At 38.7% G+C, this 26,769-nt stretch overlaps 1 protein-coding gene and 1 pseudogene across 1 annotated transcript in view; one reads left to right on the top strand and one right to left on the bottom strand.

Annotated features, from left to right (window-relative positions):
• The window catches only part of NLK (nemo like kinase), a gene marked incomplete in the record, with an annotated part of 196,979 nt that overhangs the window by 6,700 nt on the left and 163,510 nt on the right, over nt 1-26,769 (top strand).
• On the bottom strand, nt 17,161-17,434 carry LOC106734091 (40S ribosomal protein S29 pseudogene; annotated as a pseudogene).

Raw genomic sequence — 26,769 nt, 5'->3', positions numbered from 1 at the left:
ACGGGAGTGGAGCGTTGTGGGGGGGGGGGGGGCCCTGCTTTGTGAAAAAGAGCTTTGAAGAAGCAGAGCCTGCACCATAAAAAGGAAACGGTTGCACTTCTAGACATAACAAAGCAATCGTGTGAAACTAGAAATGTAGAAACCTATATTGTTAGTTTTAACTACAAATAAACTTTTATTAATAGAAACTGCAGTTCATGATCGTAAAGTGGAGAAGGCAGGGAGTTAGAGGATAAAAGTAACATAATCTAATGATATTACTCTGGTTTTGGGGTGATTGAAACTCTATAGACTGTAACATTGAATGTCATTGTGCACTTAGGCTCCTGATAAAATAATCCAAGTTATTTTAAATAAATAAATAATCATAGCACAATAAAAGAAACTTGTGTTATCTTTCAGGAGAATTTGATTTTATACTATTTAATTTCAGCCTAGAAAAAGAAAGGCGTATAGTTTGTATTAAAAGGAGACATTTCAGAAACATTACTCTTTCAAACACTTAAAATAACATCTCTCAAAATTAAATGCCATGATTTTTAGCTATCAATTAGTACCACTGGTGTGTTCTGAAACAGAAATGGAGGTAGATATAGTTGTCTTTCATGTGCTATGTCAGAAGGAGACTATTTGTAAAATGCATTAACTGAATATATGTTTGAATCTAACTTCTGGGTTTTTACCTTCAAAACATAGACCAACAGGTAGCGTAATGGCTATGTCGCTGGACTCCGATGTAGTTGACCGTGGTTCGAGTCCCAGACCTGGTGGCTTAAACTCACGCCAGGTGTGTGTGTGTGCGTGCCCAAGATCCAAGAAGAGGATGGAGGAGAAGGGATGGTGGCATGGCCATCCCCCCGGGGGATGATTTCTCACTTTCTGTCTCTCTGTCTCTCTCTTCTTTCTGGTGAGCGCACGTACCCTATAGACAAAACCTCCCCCCCCCCAAAAAAAAAGGTGTAGTGATGCTGTTTCTTGATATAAAAAATCCTCTAATGGCGTATTGAACTGTTTATGATTTCACAACTTGGAGTGTCAGAGTTTTCACTAACTTCTGTATTGTGTAATTCAATTGCCATTCTTTTTTTGAGAGATTTTTGCTGTAGGACGCGTGCGCTTGCCAGAAAGAGAGAGACAGGCGGACCAGCAGTTAGTGTAATGGCTATGTAGCTGACTGCGGTTCGAATCCTGGACCCAGTGGCTTAAACTCACGCCAGGCACGTGTGTGTGCATGCCCAAGATCCTGAGAGGGGAATGGAGCAGAAGGCATTGCAGCGTGGCCATCCCCTCTGGGGGAGGTGATTTCTCGCTTTCTGTCTTTCTGTCTCTCTCTTTCTGGCAAGCGCACGCGCCCTATAGCATAAAAACCTCTCTCAAAAAAAAGAGAAAAGAAAAAAAAGGTCGACTACATGGGAGTCCAGCGACATAGCCATTAACGCCAACTGCTGGTCCCAGCCTTTTTATTATTATTATTTTTAGTTACTAGATTTGTTGATGTTTTAGCAATTCAAGAATCAGCTATTCGTGTACTGTATATTAATTGATTATGCTGATTTGGCTTCTTTGATGGAAATTATCAAGGCCAAATAAACTTTTTTTTGGTCATATAACCAATAAATGGAAACAAGCTGTTGGGTAGAATTTCTTTCATTATATGATTATATTTGGATTTTAATTATGATTTGTGCATTATAATACTCCAGTGAATTATTTGTTGATTGGGTCATCTAATGTAGATCAACAATGCTTTCTTAACTAAAATACCTCAGTTTGATCCTGTTGTTGCTTGAGGGCCCCCCCCCATACACACAGAGTACCTGAGGCAATAATCGTGTCAATGCTCATGTGACAAGTCTTGATAGACCTAGTGGGGTAGTTCTAAGGCACCTAGCTAAGACACAATAGAAAAATTCTGGACCTCTGGTATTATGAAAAGATTATTATTTTTTTTTAATTTGGAAAACCAGGCCACTTTAGTGTTTTTGTACAATTTAGTAAATAATCTTTTGATGACTGCAGACATGTGAGACCGGCTATATTCAGAAACATCAGTCATGATGGTTTTCTAGATTGGTGTATCATCTTCAAAAATTACAAGGAGTTATTTGTATGCAACTGCTATTAAACCAGTAAAACAGCATTTATACATTCATCATTTTCAGGATTGTTGGTAACTTGGGTGTATTTCCCTCAAATAACCTTGCCTCCTTGTGTCACAAGCCCCAACTCGCTCACATTCACCTCAATGACAGTACCTTTGATTATAACACCCAAAGTTGTATATAGTAGGGATGAGGGATTCGTCTTTACACCGAGTATTGGCAGGCAAAAGGTGGCTTTCAGTTCAGGATGTGTTACGTGGGTCTTCTTGAAAGGTAAGCCCATTGGCCTAATGAATCTTTCATATTTAGGCGGTTTTCTAGTTAAAGCCATCTCCAACAAAGCAGACTTTTGTAACCATCCTCTTCCATGCCTCCTCCTTTCTCTTTCCTTTTCGAATAACTTTTAATACTTGTTTTTTTCCCTGGGCTCGAACTTTGGGTAGAGGGACTTCCATTTTCCCCCTTTCTCTTTATGTTTTGTTTAATCATATTGGAAAGTAAGTACTTTAGCTCGAGACTGTCCTTCTCTGTCAACAGGTAGGCAGGTACTGCTCCTTGTGGAGCATCATTCTTCTGTTTGGTGTTCCTCTTTTCATGCATCTGATTGTCTTTTGCATTTGTATTTTCTCAGCATGGTGCTGTGTATGATAGAGCTTAGCCTTCAGACCAATCATCTTTTTTGCCTTCTTTGAACATTCATGAGCCTTCTGACTTTCCTTCTTTCTCTTTTTTCTCATGGTAATCTGAACGGTATCCATAGCATTTACGATGTAATTCAATATATTCGTTTTGTAGCATGGTGATGGCTGCAGAGTCGCCAGGAGTAGCCTCCGGGATGCAAAGAAGTTGTCAACTTTCAGGTCTCAGAGACCAACCAAAAGATGATTTTTCTAAAGGAACTGTGCTGAGATTGAATTTCTAATAGTCAGACATCTCTGTATCTGTTTTTGATGACAATTAGTGCTCTTTACCCAAACCCAGTTTTATGTGTGTGTTTTGAATTAGTTTGGTTAATTGAATCATACCTCCTACCAGCCAGTGAAAACTATTGACACGTCAGGCCCTTATTAGTCAATATTTGACTATAGACTAGCACTCTTCTAGGCACTTAATGAGGATATTTAGTTTTATAAATGATTTTGCCAGTCTCTGCTGTAACTGAATTGTGTTTAATACTGAGATATAGGGATGTTTAAGTCATGATGTGTGTGTTAATAGTGTTTAAAGTCAAGTGAATGGTATGGAAAATGACACATCCCTACACTCAGGAAGTCTACAGCATTGACCAAGAGTTAAACTAAATATGAAATCATTTAATAAAAACTTAAGGATATATTACATTCACTTGTTCTTTACAGTGTCCATTTATTGTGTGTTGATTGTTTGCTAGGCATTGTGCCAAATAATAGTGAATAATGGAGATTATGGTCTAGTGAAGGAGATAGTTTTGTTAATGGATAATGATAATTCAGTGCCATAAATGCAGCAGTAGAGACAGTTCTTCAATACAATGGGAGCATAGAGGAGGGATTTCTGAGGAATGCTTCCTAGAATAGATAATGCCTTGTCTGAATTTTAAGAGTGAGAGGGAACCAGCAGTTAGTGTAATGGCTATGTCGCTGGACTCCCATGTAGTCGACCGCGGTTCGTGTCCCGGACTGGGTGGCTTAGAACTCATGCTGTGCGCGTGTGCGCCCAAGATCCCGAGAGGAGAATGGAGGAGAAGGGATTGTGGCGTGACCATCCCCCCTGGAGGGTGATTTCTCGCTTTCTGTCTCTATGTCTCTCTCTGTCTGTCTGGCGAGCGCACGCGCCCTATAGCGAAAAACCTCTCCAAAAAAAAAAAAAAAGTGAGAGTCAGCCAGTGGGAAAGGGCATTTTAGGTGGATGAGCCCACAAGTAGAAGTTCTTGGGGTTAGATTTGGTGAAAGTGTCATACATGGAGTAGTGGATATAATCTAGTTTGAGCTAAATTTAAAGAGATTGGGATGTCATTCTGAAGAATTAAGACACTATTTACATGGGGGAACAAAAAAAATTTTATGAATAATACACAGGCATATATACAGTACATAAACAGATGCACAGCATATTTATAGTATTAAAGTTTCACGAGCGGAATGGTTAGGAAGAAAGTATCTAGAAGAGATTGAAATCCTGCTAATGGTAGCTATTGGAAGTTTTTAAGTAAGAGACTCCATCAGGTTTCCTTTCTGATGGTGGTGAGAAGATACGTAAATAGGAGAGTAGAGATAGCTGAGATCTGCGTAGGCTTAGTGGATGTTATCAGTTGTAGATGGAAGTTACTGGAAGTAGAAATAAAGGGTAGGAAAATATGTTCACAGTGATTGACAACCTAAATATGGCAGAAGAATGTTAGGAGGATGGGAGTGATCTTTGATGCAAATAAAAGAAAATGAGGATGGAGAAAAGGTCATTGTTATTTTAGCAAATAGAGATCATTGATATCATTTGAGAGAATGATTGTGTATGTGTGTTTTTTCCTCTCTCTAATATATATGTTTGATTCTAAATGTCTTTAAGTATTAGTAGCATTTTGCTTTATTATTAACAAAACTTTTCCAAATCCTAAGTTTTTATTTCTAGTTTAATTAGAGAACTTGATGTTTATCATGTTCATGGTACCATTGCCTTAGAAAGAATTTTTTATAAGAATTATTTTAACTTTATTTTAATTTATTTATTTGTGTATGTATTTTAATTTTGACCGGAAAGGGAGGGTGGGTGTGGGGGGTGGGGTGAGAAAGCAAGCCCCTAGGTCTAGTACTCTAACCCTGGTCAGTTGGCCATGTGGGAGTCCATCTGCTGGCCTCAGAATTTTTTTCTTTTAAGTGATAGGGTACTAGTGTAGTAGTTAGGAGACATGGTTCTTGTCTCAGCCTTGCTGCCAGCAATCCTGTGACCTTGGTAAAGTTAGTTAAATTTTGTGTAAGTAGAGTTTAATAGTGACCACAAGACAACTTTCTCTTTTTTAAAAAAATTTATTCATTTATTTATTTATTTTTTCCTTTGGAGAGGTTTTTGCTATAGGGAGTATGTACTTGTCAGAAAGACAGAGAGACAGAGAGACAGAAAGCGAGAAATCACCCCCCAGGGGGGATGGTCATGTTGCAATGCCTTCTCCTCCATTCTTCTCTTTGGATCTTGGACACACATACGCACCCAGCACGAGTTTAGGCCGCTGGGTCTGGGACTCAAACTGTGGTCGACTACATGGGAGTCCAGTGACATAGCCATTATGCCACCTGCAGGTCCCACAACTTTGTTTTCATGACTATAGATGTTGAATAGCTGCTTAAAATATTTAAGAAAAGAATTCGATAAATGTCACCCTATTCCAGTATGATTACTTTTACAGAATTTTCAGATTTGAGATCAGATTTTAAATGTGCATTTTGTTTAAGAGACTTGTTTTTTTTCTATTACTGATTAATTGAAGAGAAGTGTAATTATTGTGGTTTAGTTATGGAGGAGAGCCTATTTGCAAATGGGCAATTTTTTCCTATATAGCAATTTAATTCCACTATTTTCCTGATAGTACTTTACTTCTTTTTGTGTTATAGACTTGTTTGTTTTCATAAACATGTGAAGAGTTTTTTTTTAAATATAAATGTAATAATCAGTTTTTTGTCTTTTTTTACTTTTAGACAAGTAATCAGGTAAGATAATTTGAGAGCCAGTGCTTATGTTAATTTTTGAGTTGATTTTTAAAAATTATTTTTCGGAATTTTTTTTTTTTTAAGAGAGATTTTTGCCATAGGATGTGTGCACTCACTGGAGAGAAAGAGAGATGGAAAACGAGAAATCACCTCCCTCCCCAAGGGGTATGGCCATGCCACAATCCCTTCTCCTCCATTCTCCTCTTGGAACTTGAGGCATGCACGCTCATGTGCCTGGTGTGTTTCAAGCTGCTCTGTCTGGGACTTGAACTGTGGTCTACTACATGGGAGTCCAATGACAGAATCATCACACCATATTTTGGTCCCCAGAACTCTTTTTTAAATTCTCAGTTTGAATAGGAGACTTAATAATTTGTAGGTGGATTTACTGGAAAATGAGCTTTTGACAGTGATTTTTTTTTTTCTTAATAAGTTTTTTCTTTCATGAGAGAAAAGACACACAGAGAGACAGAAAAGACAAGCACTCTCACAATCTTCATGCTATGATTTACCCCTAGTCTCCACCAGCCCAGATTATGCGCATGCACAATGTACACAAGAAGGTCCTTGAACAGGAACCCAGGACCTTACCATATGGGTCCAGTTGTGTTGCTGCTACCTGGCTGCTGACACAGCTTTAAAATGGTAACAGTTTGAGCACATAATGACCAAAGAAGGAAAGTGACTTCTTAAAGCTCTTTTATAAGTGCCACATAGTCCTTTTACAGACTCTCTAAGCAAACCCGAAGAATTGTCTGCTAGATAGGTAATGAAAATCACATACGTGATTTAAAATTTTCTAGTAGCCACTATAAAATAAGAAAAAGAAAACTGGTGAAATTATTTTTAATAGTGCATTTTATTTAACTCACTATACCTAAAATATTGTTATTTCAGCATGTAATCACTATAAAAGTTACTAATGAGATATTTTACATTCTTATGCTCAGTCTATAAAATTCATTGTGTATCTTAACACTTAAACAGCATGTCTCAATTTGGACTAGTCACATTTTAGGTTCTCTGTAGCCACGTGTGACTACTGACTACCTTTGGCCTTTTTTTGGATTGTATACTCATTTCTAAATCGGTCACATCAATGGAGATAAGATTTCTTTTGGAGCAATCTGGCCCAACCTGTATCTGGATGAGTAAGTGAGAAGAATGAGAACCAGCCTTGGATACTGGGAAGGCAGTCATTAATGACTAAAATAACACATTCATCTAACTTATGCCAGACTCAGAAGATTTTGGACTGGGTGTGTTTGTAGAACGAACCAGAATAGTGTTCTTTGAAAAGTTGTCTGTGCTGAGTTACTTGGAGTATTTTTCTTTTCTTTTCTGAAGCTTGTTTGCCTAAAGTAGAAAGTAAAAATTGGTACTTGATCCTTGCCATATATGCTTTCCTTTCCAATTAGAGCAGATAACTCTTGATTTCTTTCTCTCTCAGTGTTGTGGTTTTGTAAACCAGATTAAGTTTTCAGTCATGTTTTCAATTTAAGTAGTATAGAGGTTGGTAGTGTCGGGCAGCAAACTCCTTGTAGGGGAATGGACAACACAGAAACCTTTTGGTTATCTATCCCTAGACCTAAAATTCTTGCTCTGAGCTTCAGAGAAAAGGTGAAGAGAGACATTTGAACAAATAGATAAAATTAGTCATTTGACCCAGATTGCAGCCCCCCCCCATGGATAAAAATCATCTTCCAATTTACATAAGCAGGTGATTTTTTTGTTTTTACATGCTAATTTTCTTAATGTTCCATGGCAGAGAACTGCAGGTTTGCAAATTGTATAAGTAAATTGAAATAAACCAGGTGACTTTATTTCACTGTATTATCTTACCAGTACAGAAGTCCCCGAAGGGTGCAATTATCGAGTGATTGTCTCATTGCGCATCTAAGTTAACAGGCAGCCTGGTGCAAAGGATTTTTTTTTTTTCCATTTCTCCACCTACCTCTCTTTTCTAATATATAAAAATAGTAAACTATTGATTTCTGTATTTACTCAAACATGGCTGGAAATTTTTTCTTTGTTAAAAGTAATCCAAAAGCCATAAAAATGGCAAGGAATGTAGGTACTGAGCAGAAAGAGGGCCATATGTATACTTGGTTTAGGTTTGAATTGCCTCAGAGAATTATGTGAGAACCTTCAAACATGTTTAATTGGTTGGCATCCTCTGTTCATTTTCCTAGGTTTTTCAGGTTTTAGTAGTTGATGTTATTGTGAAGTTAACTGAGTGTGTAGTACAGCCAGTGTTCAAAGTAAACTTTTTTTTTTTTTTTTTTGCTATATGACATGTGAACTTCTCTGAGAGGGGGGTGGGGAGTGAGAAATCACACCCAGGGGTTAGCCACACTGCAACCCCCTTCTCTTCCATTCTCCTCTTGAAATTTTGGGCATGCACATACACAGGCCTGGTGTGTTTCTCAAACTACCAGGTCTGAGACTAGAACCACAAACTCAGCTATGTGAGATCCAGCCACCTAAACTACCACACTTCCAGCTTGCCCAGTTGAGTATTCATTTAAAAATTCAAACTAATTAATTAAAATACAGTTTAAAACATCATTTCAGTAAAAATAGAAATTTTAGGGGCCAGCAGGTGGCATGGTAGTTAAGGGCACTGCACTCCCACATGGCCAACCATGGTTCGAGTCCTGAACCTGGTGGCTTGCTTTCTCACTTTGTCTCTCTTTCTCTGTATTCTGTCCCTCTCTGGTCAAATTAAAAATAAATAAATAAACTAAAATAATTCTTAAAAAATAGAAATTTTAGAAACTTAACAATTAGTTTTAGGGGGTCTTTCAAGAAGATTCATGAGGACACATATCAGTGAAGCATCTTACTAGGCTGGACAGTGGCACAGAGGTAAAATGAAGTGTTCTTCAAGGTCGACCCACATAAAAGGGTTTTAAGTTTTAGTCCTGAGATTGTCCTGAGTGCACTGGATGCACATGTGCCCATGATCTGGGCTGGCTGAAATGGGGGCTGGATGGTGGTGTCAAGACCCTCGTGGGAATTGTTGTATCTCTCTCTTTCACTCATGGACTAAGTAAATATACTTTAAAAATAAAGCACCTTTCATAAGGACCAGCAGATGTCATAATGGTTACATTGCTGGACTTCCATGTAGTCAACCACAGTTCAAGACCCAGACCTGGCGGCTTAAACTTGCACCAGGCACATGTGCGTGCGTGCCCAAGATCCCCAGAAGAGAATGGAGAAGAAAAGATTGTGGCATGGCCATCCCCTCCCAGGGAATGATTTCTTGCTGTCTCTGTCTGTTTCTTCAGCAAGCACACACACCTTATAGCAAAAATTCCTCTAAAAAAAAAAATAGATAAAATTAAGCAACCTCCCTTTATTAAAACATTCTGATATTAAACTTAGCAATTAGGGGCTGGCAGGCAGCATGGTGGTTAAGGGCACTGGACTCCCACATGGCCAACAGCAGATCGAGTCCGAGTCCTGGATCTGGCAGCTTGCTTTCTCTCTCTCTCTCTCTCTCTCTCTCTCTCTCTCTGGTCAAATTAAAATAAATAAATAAAGTTAAATGAAATCTTCAAAAAAATAATAAAATTGGAAATAAATTGTACTTAATTCATCAGATGTTATAATATTATTCACTTAGTGATGTGTATGGAGATTAAATTATACTTCTTGTAGTTTTGAAAGAATGACTTGGAAATTAATAATAATTTTAAACTGGTGAAAATTTTGGCCAGTCTTTTTTATCCCTGTGCTTATATATTATTTCTCTTCAGTTTAAGTAAAAAGTAGTTTAGAAGAAATTCCAGAACAAGAGCAGTTAAGACTTTGGGAGTACAATATTCAAGTGCAAAGGAACTCTCTGGTTTAGTATTGGGTCATCTGAAAAGTCATAATGCTCTTTTGCGTAGAAAAAAAATGTCATGACTTTTCTGATGACCTGGTAGTTAAGTCTGTATAGTACATTTATTTGGTAATACTAGGGTTGTGAAGATTAAATGAGTTAGTGTGTGTACATATACACATATATATATACATATACACATATATATACATATATATAATCTTAGAACTATACATACAAATGTATGTTAGTTATAATTATTATTGCCCGTTTCAGTGTAGTTTTTTAAACAAAGCGCCGTCTGAAAACTTACTTAGGGAAAATAACAACTTTTATATAATTTTGACAGGTATCAGGTACGCAACTTTATTAGTTTTTTTTTTCTGATTAACTCCAACTGTTTCTGAAAATCCTTTCAAATTCTAGAGTGTTTTCCAAATGTAAAATATCCTTTATCCTATAAAAGGAGAATCTGTTTAAACCCCTCTTTCGGGACCAGCAGATGGCATAATGGTCACATCACTGGACTGCCACATATTTGGATGTGGTTTGAGTCCTGCACCTGGCAGCTTAAAACTCATACTGAGTACATGTGTGTGCATGCCTAAAATCCTGAGAAGAGAATGGAGAAGAGGGATTGCAGCGAGGGGGGCGTGATTTGTTGCTTTCTCTCTGTCTGTCTCTATGTCTCTGGTGAACACATGTGCCCTATAGCACAAGTCTCTCAAAAAAAAGAACAAAAAAATAAGTCTCTCTTTCCTGAGACCAGCAGATGGCATAATGATTACGGTGCTGGACTCCCACATGACTGACTGTGGTTCACATCCCAGACCCAGCAGCTTGAAACTCGTGCTAGGCGTGTGTGCATGCATGCCCAAAAATCCCAAGAAGAGAATGGAGGAGAAGGGATTGCAGTGTGACCATCACCTGTGGGGGGTGATTTCTTATTTTCTGTCTCTCTAGCAAGTGCACACGCCATATAGCAAAAATCTCTATTATTAAAAAAAAAAAGACTCATTATTAAAGTGATAACCACTGATAGCATTTTGGCATATTATTTATGAGTCTTTCTCTAACTTGCTCCCTTTAAGTTTGTTTACTTCTTCCCTGAGAGAGCGAAAGATGCACAGACATAGACACACGCACACATAAAAAGAAATAGACTCCCCCAGTAGGTCTTCACACTGCCTCAACCAGCTTGCATAATGGGCATGTATCTGTGTGTACCTGCCATGTACTGGGAAGCCTCAGGATGCAAACCTGGGAACTTCCCATATGAGTTCTAAGCCACCGGGTCCGGGATGTGAACTGCGGTCGACTATGTGGGAATCCAGTGACATAGCCATTATGCTAACTGCTGGCTTCCACCTGGCATGATTTTCAAGCCACCAGGCCTGGTACTCGAACCACAGTTGGCCATGTTGCAGTCCAGCAATGTAACTACTATGCCACCATCTAGCCCCACTTTCAAGTCTTTTATCTGGAGAGTGTGTGTATGTGATGTGTGTGTGTGTGTTTGTAATATTAAAAGTTAGGATTGTGATTATCCTGTATATTTACTACAATTTTGTAGTCCTGTTTGTTTCTAACATTACAAAGATAGGTTTGGGCCATTTATTTTGAGGGCTTTTTCATTCTTATAAGCCTAGAGTCATACTGGAAAAGAATTACGAAGTTGGAAGATGCTTTAGAATGCATCTAGTCTTGGGGCCAGCAAGTGGAGTGGTGATTAAGGGCACTGGGCTCCCACATGGCCAACCGTGATTCAAGTCTTGGACCCCGTGGCTTGTTTTCTCACTTTCCCTCTCTCTCTCTCTTATTCTGCCCCTCCCTGGTCAAATTAAAATAAATAAATAAAGTTAAATAAAATAATTCAAAATAAAAAAAAGAAAAAGAAGGCATTTAGTCTAGGGGCACGCAACTGGTATGGTGGTTAAGGGTGCTAGATTCCCACATGGCCAACTCCGGTTCAAGTCCTGGATCTAGTGGTTTGCTTTCTCACTATCCCTCTCTCTCTCTCTCTCTCTCTCTCTCTCTTTCTCTCAGTCTGTCCCTCTCTGATCAAATTAAATACACACATAAATAAATAGTTAAATTTTAAAAAAAGAATGCATCTAGTGTAACAACCTCATTTTATAAAGGGAAAAAGTGAGATCCAGAGAAGCTAAGAGATTTGTTCAAGGTCACAGCTGTTTGGGGGCTGAGCCAAAAACCTTTGCTCTTTTGCTGCTTTACTAGTAATATTGTACCTGTCAAATTTAATTCCCATTGAAAATGTAGGAATTTTTCTTACAAAAGCAGAACAAAATAAATTTTAAAAGAGCCCCTGTAAATGAAATAAAAAACAATGCATTTGATAAAACCCCAAAGACTATTTATAATACTCTTGTTGGTTATTTTGTATGTGCCAGAGACTCTCAAGATTTCTGACTTAAGTCATAAATTGCAAGGTTTTCAGTGAAGAACTCAGCTTTTTCAGATTCACTGTGTTGTTTATACAGTTAACTGTTATTGTCTACCTCCTTTACATCTTGAAAATTTTAAATATCAGAAAATTTGAAAGAATTGTGTAGTGATATATCCATGTATCTTCTAGATTAGCATTTTTTTTTCCTTTGCCTTATCTACTTTGAAGCTATTTCTGCTGAACTTGCTGAGATTGGGTTTCGATTAAATTTAGGCTTACAATGTTACGAAATTTATGGTCACTGCATCAACTCACTGTTCCATGTAATAAGTTTTGTAAGCACTCCAACTGGAGAAGGAACTGGAAGCTTTAAAAGCTTGTGACAGTTTTGGAATGCTATTTATTCTCTTAATACTTAAAACAAAATTCAGTGTGAATCAAATGTGTAACTGAAACATGTACCAGTCAAAACTAAGCTTTAGGCAGAATGGAAATATTCCATTCTGCAAAGTTTTTCTTTTTTTGTGGAATTTATCTCTGGTTGGGAGTTAAGGAGACATTTTTAAAATAAGAATCCTTAGATCTGGTTTTATAATTCTATGATTGAGGATATTACATTGCTGAAGCTAAATTTTAAATTACTGCCATTTTTTTTTAAAGTAAATCACCCTGATACGGTCACATGAACTGATGATGCTGTGATTTGTGTCACCCAATTCACTGCTCTGTATTTTTCAGTACCAAATAATTCCTTTGTTAAACTCATTTTCAGTAAATGAGCCATTGTTTCCCAAAGGGTAATGATTATTTCTATATATAGTGCAGAGCCCTCGGAAATAGATGCTAAAATCTCAAATATTAGTTAATGATTGGAAATGGCTGAAATCATCACCGTGTATATCAACCACAGCTGTATGTGTGGAAAGGGTAGCTGCTGTATGGGTTCTCTAGGTTACAGTATGACAGACTCTGTTTACTAGAGATCGACCGACTAGCAAGGTTTTAAAAGTGAATTCTTTTGGTTTAGGCACAAAAATTGGTTCTGTCGAGTCAACTCAGCTACTCTATTACATGGTTTTCTAATATAAACATAGAATGAAGCAGCTAGAGTTCAAATCTAAATGACTTGTGACAGTAAGGAAATATATAGACAGTGGTTACTGGTTTACTTGATACAGTTGGTATCAGTGACTGCAAGTAAGTGACTGATTTCTTAAAGTACCTCAGCAGGGAAGGCATTCACATAGGACCCTATAATGTTTAACTGGTGTAGGAGCTGAAGATCTAGTCACCAACATAATATTTATATAGTCACCAACTCTGTGTGTGTGTGTGCGTGCGTGTGTGTGTGTGCACGCGCGTGTGTTTGTGTGTGTACGCGCGTGTGTTTGTGTGTGTGTCAGCCTGTCTCTCTGGGTGGGTAAACTAACTGCAGTAGTTTTTAATACCTTGATTTTCATTTCCTCTTAAAATAGATGCTCATTCTTAAAATATCAAAACTTTCTTCCTTCCTTCCTTCCTGCCTTCCATCCATCCTTCCTTTTATTCATTCTTCCTCCCTCCCTCTTTCTTCTTTCTTCCTTCTTTCTCAATACTAATGAAAATAAATGCAGATAACCACTTATGACACATTCTTTAACCACTGATGTGCTAAGAATGATAAGAGTGTCACAAGCTGGCATCATGTCTCTTTTGCTCTCCAGAGCCTAACATGTCCTGAGCTGGGTGCTTGTTTTTGGTGGTGTTGGGTTGAAAGTTTCTAAAGGGAAGTTTGTATGTAGTAGTGACTCTCAAAGAAGAGTATTGTCACTGACTCTTGTCATTATATATTTCAAGATTCTGACTTTCTCATTCAATGGAGGAATTTTTATGAGAGAGTACTTGAGACAATCTCATGTTGTTTTCTTGTGTTTGGGTGTCTTTAAAGAATAAAAGACCTAATCTAAAAATAGTATATATAGTAACCAACCACTCCAGAAATATTCCTTTATTTTGGAAAGAAATAGTTGTTTTTTAATACTATTTTCTATAACCTACATGAAGTTAGGAGTGGTGTTGAATTGTTTAGCACAAATATACTTTTTGAAGCAGTGCTGAAATCTCAAGTTAAAAAAATATTGAGAGACGCAGTTAATGGAAACTGTCCAGTCATCTCATACATCAAAACATGCTAAAGCAGTCTGTAATGCTAGCGCATGCATGTGTGTGCATGCACACACACACATACACACACACACACACACAAATATTTAGTTTTAAGCTCCTGTTTTATAAAGGTAAGAGTAAGTGGCCATTTCATATGTGCTACAGATCTTCTTTAAAATTAGGAAAGAATGGCTTATTCCTGTGGCTTGCTGATTTCTGTACCATTGCCAGGGTTGTTTTTTTTTTATAATTATTTATTTAATTTTATTTATTTATTATTATTCTTCAATTTGACCAGAGAGAGAGAGAGAGAAAGAGGAAACAAGCCACCAGATCCAGGACTTGAACCATAGTTGACCATGTGGGAGTCCAGCACCTTAACCACCATGCCCCTACAATGGCAAGTTTTAAGCTATAAGTGTCACTAAACGCTGAATTGGAAGAAGATACACAGTAGCACACCATTGGATGTGGTATTTCATCATAGAGATAAAACAGATGTTAAATCACCTTAAGAGCACAAATCAAAATAATTAGGGAGTGACGATTTCAGAGTATTTATTATCTTTGTTTTAAGTGATTTATTTCAGTGTAAGTTTATGTAATACAGTTTTTTTATTTAAGAATTATTTTATTTATTTTAATTGGCCAGAGAGGGAAAGGGTGAGAGAGTATGGGTGTGTGTGTGTAAGAGAGGGAGAGGGAGAGGGAGAGAGGGGAGGAGAAAAGAAAAGTGAGGAAGCAAGCCGCCAGGTCTGGGACTTGAACCATGATCAGCCATGTGGAGGTCCAGCACCCCTTAACCCCCATGCCTTTTTCCATTTACCAAAATAGTTTTTTTTTTTTTTTTTTTTTAGAATTATTTCATATTGTTTTTAAAGGATTGTTCATTTATTTAATTTTATTTGTTATTATTTTTTTTAATTTGACCAGAGAGAGAGAGAGAGAGAGAGAGAGAGAGAGAAAGCGTAAATGAAAGAGCAAGCTACCAGGTCCAGGACTTAAACCAGCATGTGGGAGTTCAGTGCCTTAACCATCATGCCACCTCCAGCCCCTATTAATGTTATTTTTAACATTTGCTATAGGTCACATGCACTCAGGAGTGAGAAAGCATGCTAAGTCCAGGACTTCAACATGGTCAGCCATGTGGGGGTCCAGCACCTTAACCACCATGCTACCTGCTAGCCCCTGTAATAAAGGTTTTTTATGACTGTGTTTCATAGTCACTTTACAAAATTCCAGAAAATTTAAGTTTCTCGTGGTCAGTATAAACCAGGTCTAGTATTCTGCTGGTTTATTTTGTACCTTTATTGGGATATTTAGTTAACAGTAGGGAGGGATGAAGTTAGATCTCTATTATTATTATTTTTTTTTGGAGAGGTTTTTTCGCTATAGGGTGCGTGCGCTTGCCAGACAGATAGAGACATAGAGACAGAAAGCGAGAAATCACCCCCCAGGGGGGGATGGTCATGCCGCAATCCCTTCTCCTCCAATCTCCTCTCGGGATCTTGGGCACGCAGACACACGCGCCCGGCGTGAGTTTTAAGCCACCGGGTCCGGGACGCGAACCGTGGTCAACAACGTGAGAGTCCAGCGACATAGCCATCACGCTAACTGCTGGTTCCCTAGTTAGATCTGTATTTATCATGTACAGAAAGAAAGTCCAAGCTTATTAAAAATTTATATGTAGAACACAAAGCCAAAAAATAAGAAAATATTGATAACTATTTTTATAATCTTAGAGAGAAAGAGCCTATGAAGGTTATAACAATTTTCCCAGTTCTGCGATCATTGATGATTTCAAATTTGCTAGCATAATCATGTTTCATCATCATCATTAGAAGCTGGACAATGACTTTGGAGCATAGCTTAATAAGAATCTGACATTTGCCTCTTTTAGGCACTGTTGATGCTCTTGAGAGCGTTAGCCAGGACATTCATATGCACCATTACAGTGGTACTGAAAGGTTGTAGAAAAATATCTGCTTACTTTCTTGATGGTCCTTTGAAGCATAAAAGTTTTAAATCTTGACAGTCTAATTCGCTTTTGCTTTTGGTATCATGGTGTATCATGTGAGGTGGGAATCCAGCTTTATTCTTTATTGGATGGATATCCAGTTGTCCCATCACCATTTGTTAAAAAGACCATTCTATCCCAATTGAATGGCCTTGGCATCCTTGTGAAAAAAATCAATGGACTATAAATGTAAAAGTTTATTTTTGGTCAGTAATTCTGTTATATTAATCTATAAATCTGCCCTTATGGTAGTGCCACACTTTTTTTTTAAACCATAACTTTGTAGTGGTTAATTACAAAATAGGGAAATGTGAGTCTTCTAACTTTGTTCTTTTTAAAAAGAATTATATATTTTATTTTATTTATTCATTATTGTTTAATTTGCTACAGGGCATATGAGCAAGAAAGAGAAAGTGAGAAAGAGAGTCGCAAGGTCTGGGACTTGAACCTCAATTGGCCACAAGGGAGTCCAGTGCCTCAACTGCCATGCCACCTGCTGACCTTAACTTTGTTTGTGTTTTCTTTTTTTAAAGATTGTTTTGGCTCTTCCAGGTTTCTTGACTTTTTTATCTGAATTTAGAATCAATTTGTCGATTTCCGGAAAAGAAAAAACAAATAGGATTTTGTTAAGGATTTACATTAAATGTATACCTCTGTTTGGAGTATATTGCTATCTCAATAATTTTATGTCCTCAAATCATGGAAATGGAATGTTTTTCTGTTTATTTAGATCTAATTTAACAGTTTTGTAGTTTTCAGATTATGTTTTATAGTTCTTATTAAATGTATTTCTAGGTATTTCGTTGTTTATATTATAATTGGAGTTATTTTCTTAATTAATAAATTTTTGTATATTGATCTTGTACCCTGTAACCTGACCAAACTCATTTTATTAGTTCTAATAGTTTTCTAGTATATTTCTTAGTATTTTTTATGTGTAAGATCATGCCATCTTTTTTTTTTTTTGAAGGGTTTTATTTATTTTATTTTATTTTATATACAAATAGCCAGCATGATTTCTTTCACTGGGTTTATATCTTGGACAATCCATTCAAGGAAGATCATTTAGTCCAACTTGATAAAGCCTATGTCCTTTGCGTACTGATGGAAACACTGACGGCACATGTTGAGGCCGTATTTCTGGATCAGACTGTGCTGGTTGGAGCACACGTGGCAAGAGCGAGAGCCCTGGCTGAATTTTCGTGGGTGGCTCCAGTAGAGCTGCTGCTGACCCATCCTGCTTTCAGCGGGGCAATGAAGCAAAAGGCAGATCATGCCATCTTCCAAGAGAGAGAATTTTACTTTGTCCTTTCCAATAAGGATGACTTTAATTTCCTTTTCTTGCCTGCTTTCCCTAAGAACCTAGAAATAACGTCAAATTTGAGGGGCAAGAGCAAACAGTGCTGTTTGCTCTTCATCTTGAGAGGCATTCAGTCTTTCATTACTAAATTTGTTAACTGTGATTTTCAAAGATGCCCTTTGTCAGGTTGAAAAAATTAAAAATTCATTGCGTGTTTTTTTTTTAATCATGAAAGAGTATTGATTATTAATAGATTTTTTTTTTAGATGTTAAGGCAAACTTGCATTGCTGGAATCAAACTCCACTTGATCCTGGTATATAATCTGCTTATTTTATTTTAGTCTTTTTTAAAAAACTAGATGCTATTTCTTAGATCAGTTTTAGGTTCACGGCAAAATTGAACAGAAAGTGCAGGAGTTCCCATATGCTCCTTGATCTTACACATGCACATCCTACTGTACCCTCCCAACCCCGACTGTCAGTGTCTTACACTAGAGTGGCACATTTGTAGCAATCCATAAACCAATATTGACAAATCATTATCCAAAGTTTACATTAGGGTTCACTTTGTGTTGTACACTTTGTGGGTTTTGACAAATGTGTAGTGTCTCATATCCACCATTGCAGTATCGTGCAGAATAGTTTCAGTGCCATAAAAATCCTCTGTGCCCTGCCAGTTTTTCTCTCCTCCTCTCTTTGGAAACCACTGATCTTTTTATTGCTTCCATGGTTTTGTCTGTTCTGGAATGTCCTATAGTTGGACTCATACCATATGTAGCCTTTTTAGATTGACTTCTTTCACTTAGTAATATCCATTTAAGGTTCTTTTATATCTTACAGTGTTTTTGTTTTTGTTTTTAGAGAGGTTTTTGCTACAAGGCATGTGCACTCGCCAGAAAGAGAGAGACAGAGAGACAGAAAGCGAGAAATCACCCCCCAGGGGGGATGGTCACGCCGCAATCCCTTCTCCATTCTCCTCTCGGGATCTTGGGGCACGCATGCACACGCGCCTGGTGTGAGTTTAAGCCACCAGGTCCGGGACTCGAACCACAGTCGACTACATGGGAGTCCAGTGACATAGCCATTACGCTAACTGCTGGTCCCTCTTACAGTGTTTTGATATTTTTGCTATATGGCTCATGTGCTCACCAGAGTGACAGAAAGTGAGAAATCACCCCCGGGGGGGATGACCACACCACAATCCCCTCTCCTCTTTTCTTTTCTCAGGATCTTGGACACACATGCGCCCAGCATGAGTTGTAAGCCACTGGGTCCGGGACTCAAACCGCTTTTGACTACCTGGGAGTCCAGCAACATAACCATTATGCCATCCGCTGTAGCTTAGTTTATCCATTTGCCTACTGAAGGATATTTTGTTGCTTCCAAGTTTTGGCAATTATTATTAAGGCTGCTATAAACATTTGTGTATAGGTTTTTGTTGTGGACTAAATTTTCAGTAATACCAAAGAAAGTTAGTAAATACCAAGGAGTGCAACTGCTGATAAGAGTATGTTCAGTTTTAGAAGAAATTGCCAAATTGTCCTTTAAAGTATATTCCACTTGGGGGACCAGCAGTTGGCATAATGGCTATGTCGCTGGACTCCCATGTAGTCAACCGTAGTTTGAGTCCTGGACTCAGTGGCTTAAACTCACACTGGGCGTGTGCATGTGGACACACCCAAGATCCCAAGAGAAGAATGGAGGAGAAGTGATTGTGGTGTGGCCATCCCCCTTGGCGGGTGATTTCTTGCTTTCTCTCTGTCTTTCTGGCGAGAGCTTGCTCCCTATAGAAAAACCTCTCAGAAAAAAAAAAAAAAAAAGTAAAGTATATTCCGTTTTGTATTCTCACCAGCAGTGAATGAGAATTCTAATTGCTTCCCATCCTTTCCAGCATTTAGTATGATCAATGTTTGGATTTTGGCTGTTCTATTAGGTGTATAGTTGCAGTTCTCTAAGGACACGCTATGTTGAATTCTTTTCATATGTTTGTCATCTGTCTACTTTGGTGAGATGTCTGTTACATCTTTTTCCCATTTAAAAAAATTCTCATTTATTTAAGTTTTGCTGTAGGGTGTGTGCACTCGCTGGGAGAGAGACGAGAATGAAGGGGGTGAGAAATCACTCCTCAGGGAGGATGACCATTCCATAGTCCCTTTTCCTCCAGTCCTCTGTCAGAATTTGGATGGGTACACATGCACACTCGGCCTGCGTAGTTTTCAAACCACTGGATCTGGGACTCAGTGAGATCTAGCCGTCTTAACAACCACACCACTAACTGGCTCATCTTTTGCCCATTTTTAAATTGGATTGTTCATTTTCTTATCATTGAATTTTACGAGTTCTTTGTATATTTTGAATAGTAATTCTTTTTCCAATACTTTTTTTGTCTATAATTTCCTATCTGTGATTTGTTTTCTCATTCTTTTGATGCTTCATTCTTTAAACATTTTTATTGAGATAAAATTTATGTGCTACTAAATTCTCCCAGTTAGAGGCCAGATAGTGACACATTGGTAAAATGCAATGCTCTGTGAGGCTGCCCACATGGAGGGTTTATGTTTGGGGGCCTCCCTCAGTACATCAGGCACATGTGTACCAATGATCTGGAGCTGGTTGAAGATGGAGGTGGATTGTGGCGTTGAGATCCATTGGGCCTCCTGTCTTGCTCATGGAAGAAATAAATAAAAATTTTAAAAAATGATTTAAAAATTCTGTTTAAAGTATTCAGCCATGAGGCCATCAGGTGGCGTGCTAGTTAAGGCCTTGGACTCTCACATGGCCGCCCACCCTTTGAGCCCAGGACATGGTGGCTTGTTTTCTCTTTTTCTCTCTGTCTCTGGTGAGCACACGTGTCCTATAGCAAATTAAAAAAAATTTTTTTAATAATTATTTTATTTTATTTTTTATTTATTCATTCATTGATTTCTTTTTTTAATTTGACCAGAGAGAGACAGAGGGTGAGAGTGAGAGAGAGAGGAAGTGAGAAAAGCAAGCCACCAGATCCAGGACTCGAACCCCGGTCAGCCATGTGGGAGTGTCCAGCGCCTTAACCACCATGCCACCCGCTGGTCCCTACTATAGCAAATTTAAAAATACTACTACTAATAAAAACTATTGAGTTAGATGAGTTTTTATATTTTATTTTTTAGTTTCTTTTGAGTGAGAAAGAGAGACAGGGACCCCCAACAGTGTTTGCACCACAATCTATCTCCAGCTTCAGTCAGCCCTAGATCAGGAGCACATGCATGCCTGTCATCCTCAGGGAGGTCTCCAGATGTGAACCTGGAACCTTCTCAGATAGGTAGGCCTCTCAGAGCATTGCATTACTGCTGTACCGCCATCTAACCCCCCCCTTCTTTAATTTTTTTATTACTGATAGAGCATGTGAGCAGGAGAAAGAGACATATAAACACACCGCTCCTAAGATTCTGGTCACACTGTGATCTGCTTCCTGCAGTCCACCAGCCCATTGGATCTTGGGCACTTGTGTGCACGCCTGGTGTGTTCATATTGATTTGGTTCTAGTTGTAGTTTCATCACCTCCTAAAATTTACTAAGCAGTATATTGTTAGATTGCTTATTTTGAGGCTGTATCCAAATTGTAAAGATTAAATAAACTTTAAAGTAGTCGAACTCCTTCAAGGAAGATGTAAATAGAGGATGCAGTAATATAATATGTTTGGTTCCTATTTCTAATTAACAAAGGCAGTGAAGAATTGAAACTAGTATACTTTATATTTTGTCTGCTTTTTTATTGTATTCTTTAATGATGAGAAAGCATGGGAGGGAGAGAGGGAGAAAAAGAGAAAGAAATAACGTTTTTGGTAGGGTTTTACCTCATTAAGATCCTTCTGCCCCAGCCTTTCAGTTACCTAGAACCACAAGTGCATACACTGTGGCCACCCTGTTTAGGAGGCCTGAGTTCAGTTCCTGGCCCAACCTAATTTTTAGTAATAGTGGCAGTAGTAGTTTTAAATTTGCTAGAGGATGTGTGTGCTCACCAGAGGCAGAGAAAGAGAAAACAAGCCACCATGTCCTAGACTCAAATGGTGGTCATCCATGTGAGAGTTCCTGGCCCACCCTAAATAGGGTGGACTCAGTGTAACTGAAAGGCTGGGGCAGAAGGATCTCAATGAGGTAAAACCTCTGCTACCATGGCGTGGCACCCTCCCAGTTGCACCACTGTGATTGAGTTCTTCTGTCAACATTTTAAGGAATCTTTGAAGGAACAGATGAGTAAAGGTTTGTGTAGAACCTGCATACTTAAAGAGCATGGTTGGTCCGCTTAAAATCCTCAGAGTGGAGAAAAGACTGAACTAGATTACATATAAAAATCTTTGAGGATCATAGGATCTTCTTTGAGGAGCACAGGATAGCACAGTAGTAATGCAACTGGACTGACATGAGAAGGTCCTAGGTTCATAGCCTGGGGCTTCCCTCTATACACAGAGGAGTGTGTCCACAATCTGGGGTGGCTAAGGATAGGGTGTGGTATAGTGTGAAGACCCAGTTGGGAGTGCCTATTTCTTTCTCTTTTCCTCTCCATCTGTCATGGAAGAAATAAGCTTTCTTACAAACAAACAAAAACTGCATGCTTTGGAAAACTATACTGTAGCTCACAAAAATATAAAGTGATTATATATAAGTCAGAAATTTAAATAAAAACAAACGGATCTGGTTTGGTAACCTAGTAAAAGAGGGAGATCCCACATAGCCAACTGCGTGGTGTGAATTTCGGCCCCAGTGACTTGAAAAACCTGACAGGCACTTGTGTGTACATGTCCCAAATCCCAACAGGATGGAGAAAAGGTGGAGAAAGGACCACACTCCCTTAGGGGAATTTCTCCCTCTTCCTCTCCTCCTTTCTCCATCTCCCTGTCTCTCTTTGGCAAGTTGCCTCTCTCTCTTTGGTAAAATTTAAAAACAAATGCTTTTTTGAGGCATACATTCTGAATTCACATTAGCTAACTTTATGGTATCCATGATAGCATAATCTTCACTTTGTTTAATAAATAAAAATAACACTTTGGATTAAAATAAACTATATTTTTCTTTACTGAAGCTGTAATGATTCTGTTATTTTTTTGAATTTGAGTTTTGGGGAATCGAATTGTTTTTTTTAGGGAAATTGGGAGTGTGAATATCCCTGAATTTCAATACTAAGCATTTAAAAGCTGTATTCTTTTAAACTAATTCTTTGCAAAATGCTATAGGAAAATGGTATACAAGAGATGGTGATAGGACCTGTTAATTTTGAATAGACTTTCCAAGTGATTTAAGTTGCTGAGAGTTGAAGGTTGAAGTACTAGTTTTTCCAGTTTCAGTGTTTTACCATTCTGTAATTCTATGAGATATTTTTACAAATAATCTATAATCTTATAGTTAGAAGTAAATTGGAAAACATGATTTTAAAAAAATGGTCTTGAGCAATCTGAGAGGTGATTTTCTTTTCTTCTGGGTTTTTTTTTTTTTTTTTTTTTTTTTTTTTTTTTTGGAAGCATTTTTTTTTTTAGAAAGAGAGATTTTTGCTATAGGGCACGTGCACTCACCAGAGACAGACAGAAAGCAAGAAATCACTCTCCAGGGGGAATGGCCATGCCACAATCCCTTCTCCTCTTGGGATTTTGGGTATGCAGGCACACATGCCCAGCATGAGTTTAAGCCACTGGGTCTGGGACTCGAACTACATGGGAGTCCAGTGACTCAGCCATTACGCCATCTGCTGGTCCCTGAGAGATGATTATTCTGTTGCCTAAGTTCTGATTCAGGAGTGCTAGTGATGAAAGTAGTATCAGGTAATTTGTGTGATATTTCCGTATACTTTGGGTTTCCAATTTGAATTTGAGGGTAATACAAGTTGTCACATGGTCTCTGTGTGTGTGTGTGGGGGGAGGCGTCTCAGTTATAAGACATACTTCCTGGTATATATCCTAAATACCACTGAAAAATCAAAGTGTTTTAGAAGAGTACGTATTTCTTTAAAACTAGACATGTAACATTATTTCCTCAAAAGCTTTATTTTGTATAAGGTAGAAGACACAAGAGTTCACTTAATGTAGTACTCTAGATTAATGATTTTGTAATGAATGATTTCTTTCTTCAGTTTGACTATACAGGGATATGTTGGACTGCTCAAATTATTATAAAATTATTTTTTAAGAAAATAGTGCCTTGGGACCAGCAGATGGCATAATGGTTACATTGCTGGACTCCCATGTAGTGGACCACGGTTTGAGTTCCGGACCCAGCAGCTTAAAATACACTGGGCACATGTGTGTGTACCCAAAATCCCAAGAGGAGAATGGAGAAGAAGGGGTTGTGGTGTGGCCATCCCCCTGGGGTGTGCTTTCTTGCTTTCTGTCTCTCTGGCAAGTGTACATGCCCTATGGCAAAAATCTCTTTAAAAAGAAAAGAAAACATTGCCTCTTCCAGCAAATGGCATGGTGGTTAAGGCACTAGACTCCCACATGGCTAACTGGTTCAAGTCTCAGACCTGGCAGCTTGCTCTCTCTCTCTCTCTCTCTCTCTCTCTCTCTCTCTGGTGAGTGCATGTGCCCTATAGCAAATTAAAAAGTAATAATAAATAAAAAGAAAAGAAAGCCAGGCAATTTAGTGGGGGAGGTCTGGGAAGTAATGCATATTAAAAGGCTGGTATGAGAGGTTAAGGAAGCCAGGTCTCATGTGGCCAGCTGCAGTTTGAATTCTGACTCTAGTAACTTGAAAAACATGCCAGACATATGTGCATACCTGCCTCAAATCCTCATGAGATGGGAAAATGGCGGGGAAGGGATTGTGGCTTGACCTCATGCCATCGGGGATTGTTTCCTCTCTGTATTGTCTGTCCACCTCTCTCTGGTGAGTATACCCGCCCTCTGGCAGTAAGTTAATAAAACGACATGAGTAAGAATAGGGTGCCAAGACCTGCTAGGCAAGAAAGGGGAGAGGAAATCCCTCTGCCCCTTTGAGTGGGAGCTGTGGTGGATTTTGGAAAGAATATACAGACAGACAAATAAGTAGAGAAAAGCAGGGATCATGCGGACCAGACGCCTCTCATGGAGAATGTCACGGCCCCGAGCTTTTCCCAGGTTTATTCTTTTATAGGGCAACAGGGGAAGGGAGAAATGGAAGGTAAAGTTAGGTATCTTCTATTATTAACTGCGGCTGGGGACTATCTTGCCGCCCTTGGTCTAAATAAGCCCCACCTGGCCTTCTCTGGCAGAAACATAGTTTCCTTTAACTTGGCCACTGTGCAGCATTGCCTAAGCATGGCTGTTCCCTACAATAGGGAATTAAAACTGAAAAGAAAAAAAGGGAGACAGAGAAAGAGGAGTAATTATAGATGGGGTAGGTTGTTGGCATTTTTCTTAGAATTTCTACATTGACAAGACCAGCAGTTTGTGTAATGGCTATGTCGCTGGACTCCCATGTATTCTACTGTGATTCGAGTCCCGGACCCAGTGGCTTAAACTCAACGCCAGGTGCATGTGCGTGCATGCCCAAGATTCCTAGAGGAGAATGGAGGAGAAGGAAGGGATTGAGGTGTGGCCATCCCCCTGGGGGGTGATTTCTTGCTTTCTGTCTCTGGCGAGTGAGTGCATGTGCCCTATAGCAAAAACCTCTCCAAAAATTTTTTTTTTCTACAATGATGACTTCATAGTCTTATTTGGTGGCTTAATTCTGAGTTTTATTGGGCAAAAGAATTATTTGTCTATACTAATTTTTTGCCCATTTCATTTCATTCTCTTCCAATGAATATCAGTACCATTATTTAGTTTCTTATAATACTTAGAAAGTCTTTGAGGATGACTGAGGATTCTTAAAGTGAATTCAAAAAGAAAAAAAAAAAAGAAAAAAATTTTTTTGGCCCAGCTGTTTTGGTGCAGCAGTCTTGTAACATTGCAGTGCTGGAGGCCATATGGAAGATTGGCACTGGGTTCCTTGGTCGACTTGTACATGCTGTGTGCACACATGCATGTGGCCATGTTCTGAGATAGTTAGAAGGCTATAGAAGGAATTGTGGTGTAAGACCTTATTGAGAATGTTTATTTCTCTCCTCTCCTCCCTTCTTCACTGTGTCTTTCTCATGAAAGAAATGAGTAAATAAATGCAAACCTTTTAAAAATCCTTAAAAAATTCAAAACTGGGACCAGCAGTTAGTGTAATGGCTATGTTGATGGACTCCCATGTAGCCGACCACAGTTTGAGGCCCGTACCCGGTGGCTTAAATTCACACCGGGCGCGTGTGCTTACGTGCCCAAGATCCCGAGAGTGGAGAAAGGATTGTGGCATGGTCATTCCCTCTGGGGGGTGATTTCTTGCTTTCTGCCTCTCTGTCTTTCAGCGCGAGCACATGCACCCTATAGCAAAAACCTCTCAAAAAAAAAAAAAAATTCAAAACTTAGAATTATACAATTTAAAAAAAAATATTTAATTGTATGTATTATTATTAGTATCTTAATTTGACTAGAGAGAGGGAAAGTGACAAAGCAAGCTACCAAGTCTAGGACTCTGACCGTAGTTGGCCATGTGGGAGTCCAGCACCTCAACCACCATGCCATTTGCTGGTCTCGAGAATTGTACAATTTTTTTTAAAAAAAAGTTTTAAAAAAATTTGCAGTAGGGTGTCTATACTCTCCAGAGGGAGTCAGACAGAAAGAGAGAAAATATCCCCCTGGGGGGATGGCCACGCCACAATCCCTTCTCCATTCTTTTGTTGGGATTTTGGGCATACACACAGGTACATGCATCCTGGTGCGCTTTTCTTTTCTCTCTTCTTTTTTTTTTTTTTAAGAGATTTTTGCTATAGGGTGTGTTCACTTGCCAGAGAGACTGAGAGATAGAAAGTGAGAAATCACGCCCCGCCCCCCGCCCCCAGAGGGGATGGCTAGGGCTAGGCCCCAATCCCTTCTTACTTTCTCCCCTTCTCCTTTATTCTCCTCTTGGGATTTTGGGCATGCACACATACCTGATGTTAGTGTTTCTTTTTTTTTTAAATAATCATTTTATTTAACTTTATTTATCCAAAAAGGGACAGAGTGAGAGAGAGAGAGCATGCAAAACCAAGATGCCAGGTCCGGGACTTGAACTGTAGTTAGCCATGTGGTAGCCTAGCATCCTTAACGACCACGCCTCCTGCTTGCCCCTCCTGGCTTGAGTTTTATGCCTCCAGGTTTGGAACTTGAAATGCTGTCAACTATGTGGGAATCCAGTGACATAACCATTATACCATCTACTAGTCTCCAGTACATTTTTCAAGCCACTGGCAGGGAGCCATGTGGGATTCCGC

The sequence above is a fragment of the Tupaia chinensis genome, unplaced genomic scaffold, assembly GCF_000334495.1.
Source record: "Tupaia chinensis unplaced genomic scaffold, TupChi_1.0 Scaffold148350_1, whole genome shotgun sequence".
Lineage (NCBI taxonomy): Eukaryota > Metazoa > Chordata > Mammalia > Scandentia > Tupaiidae > Tupaia > Tupaia belangeri.
This window is presented reverse-complemented; position numbering and strand designations above follow the sequence as displayed.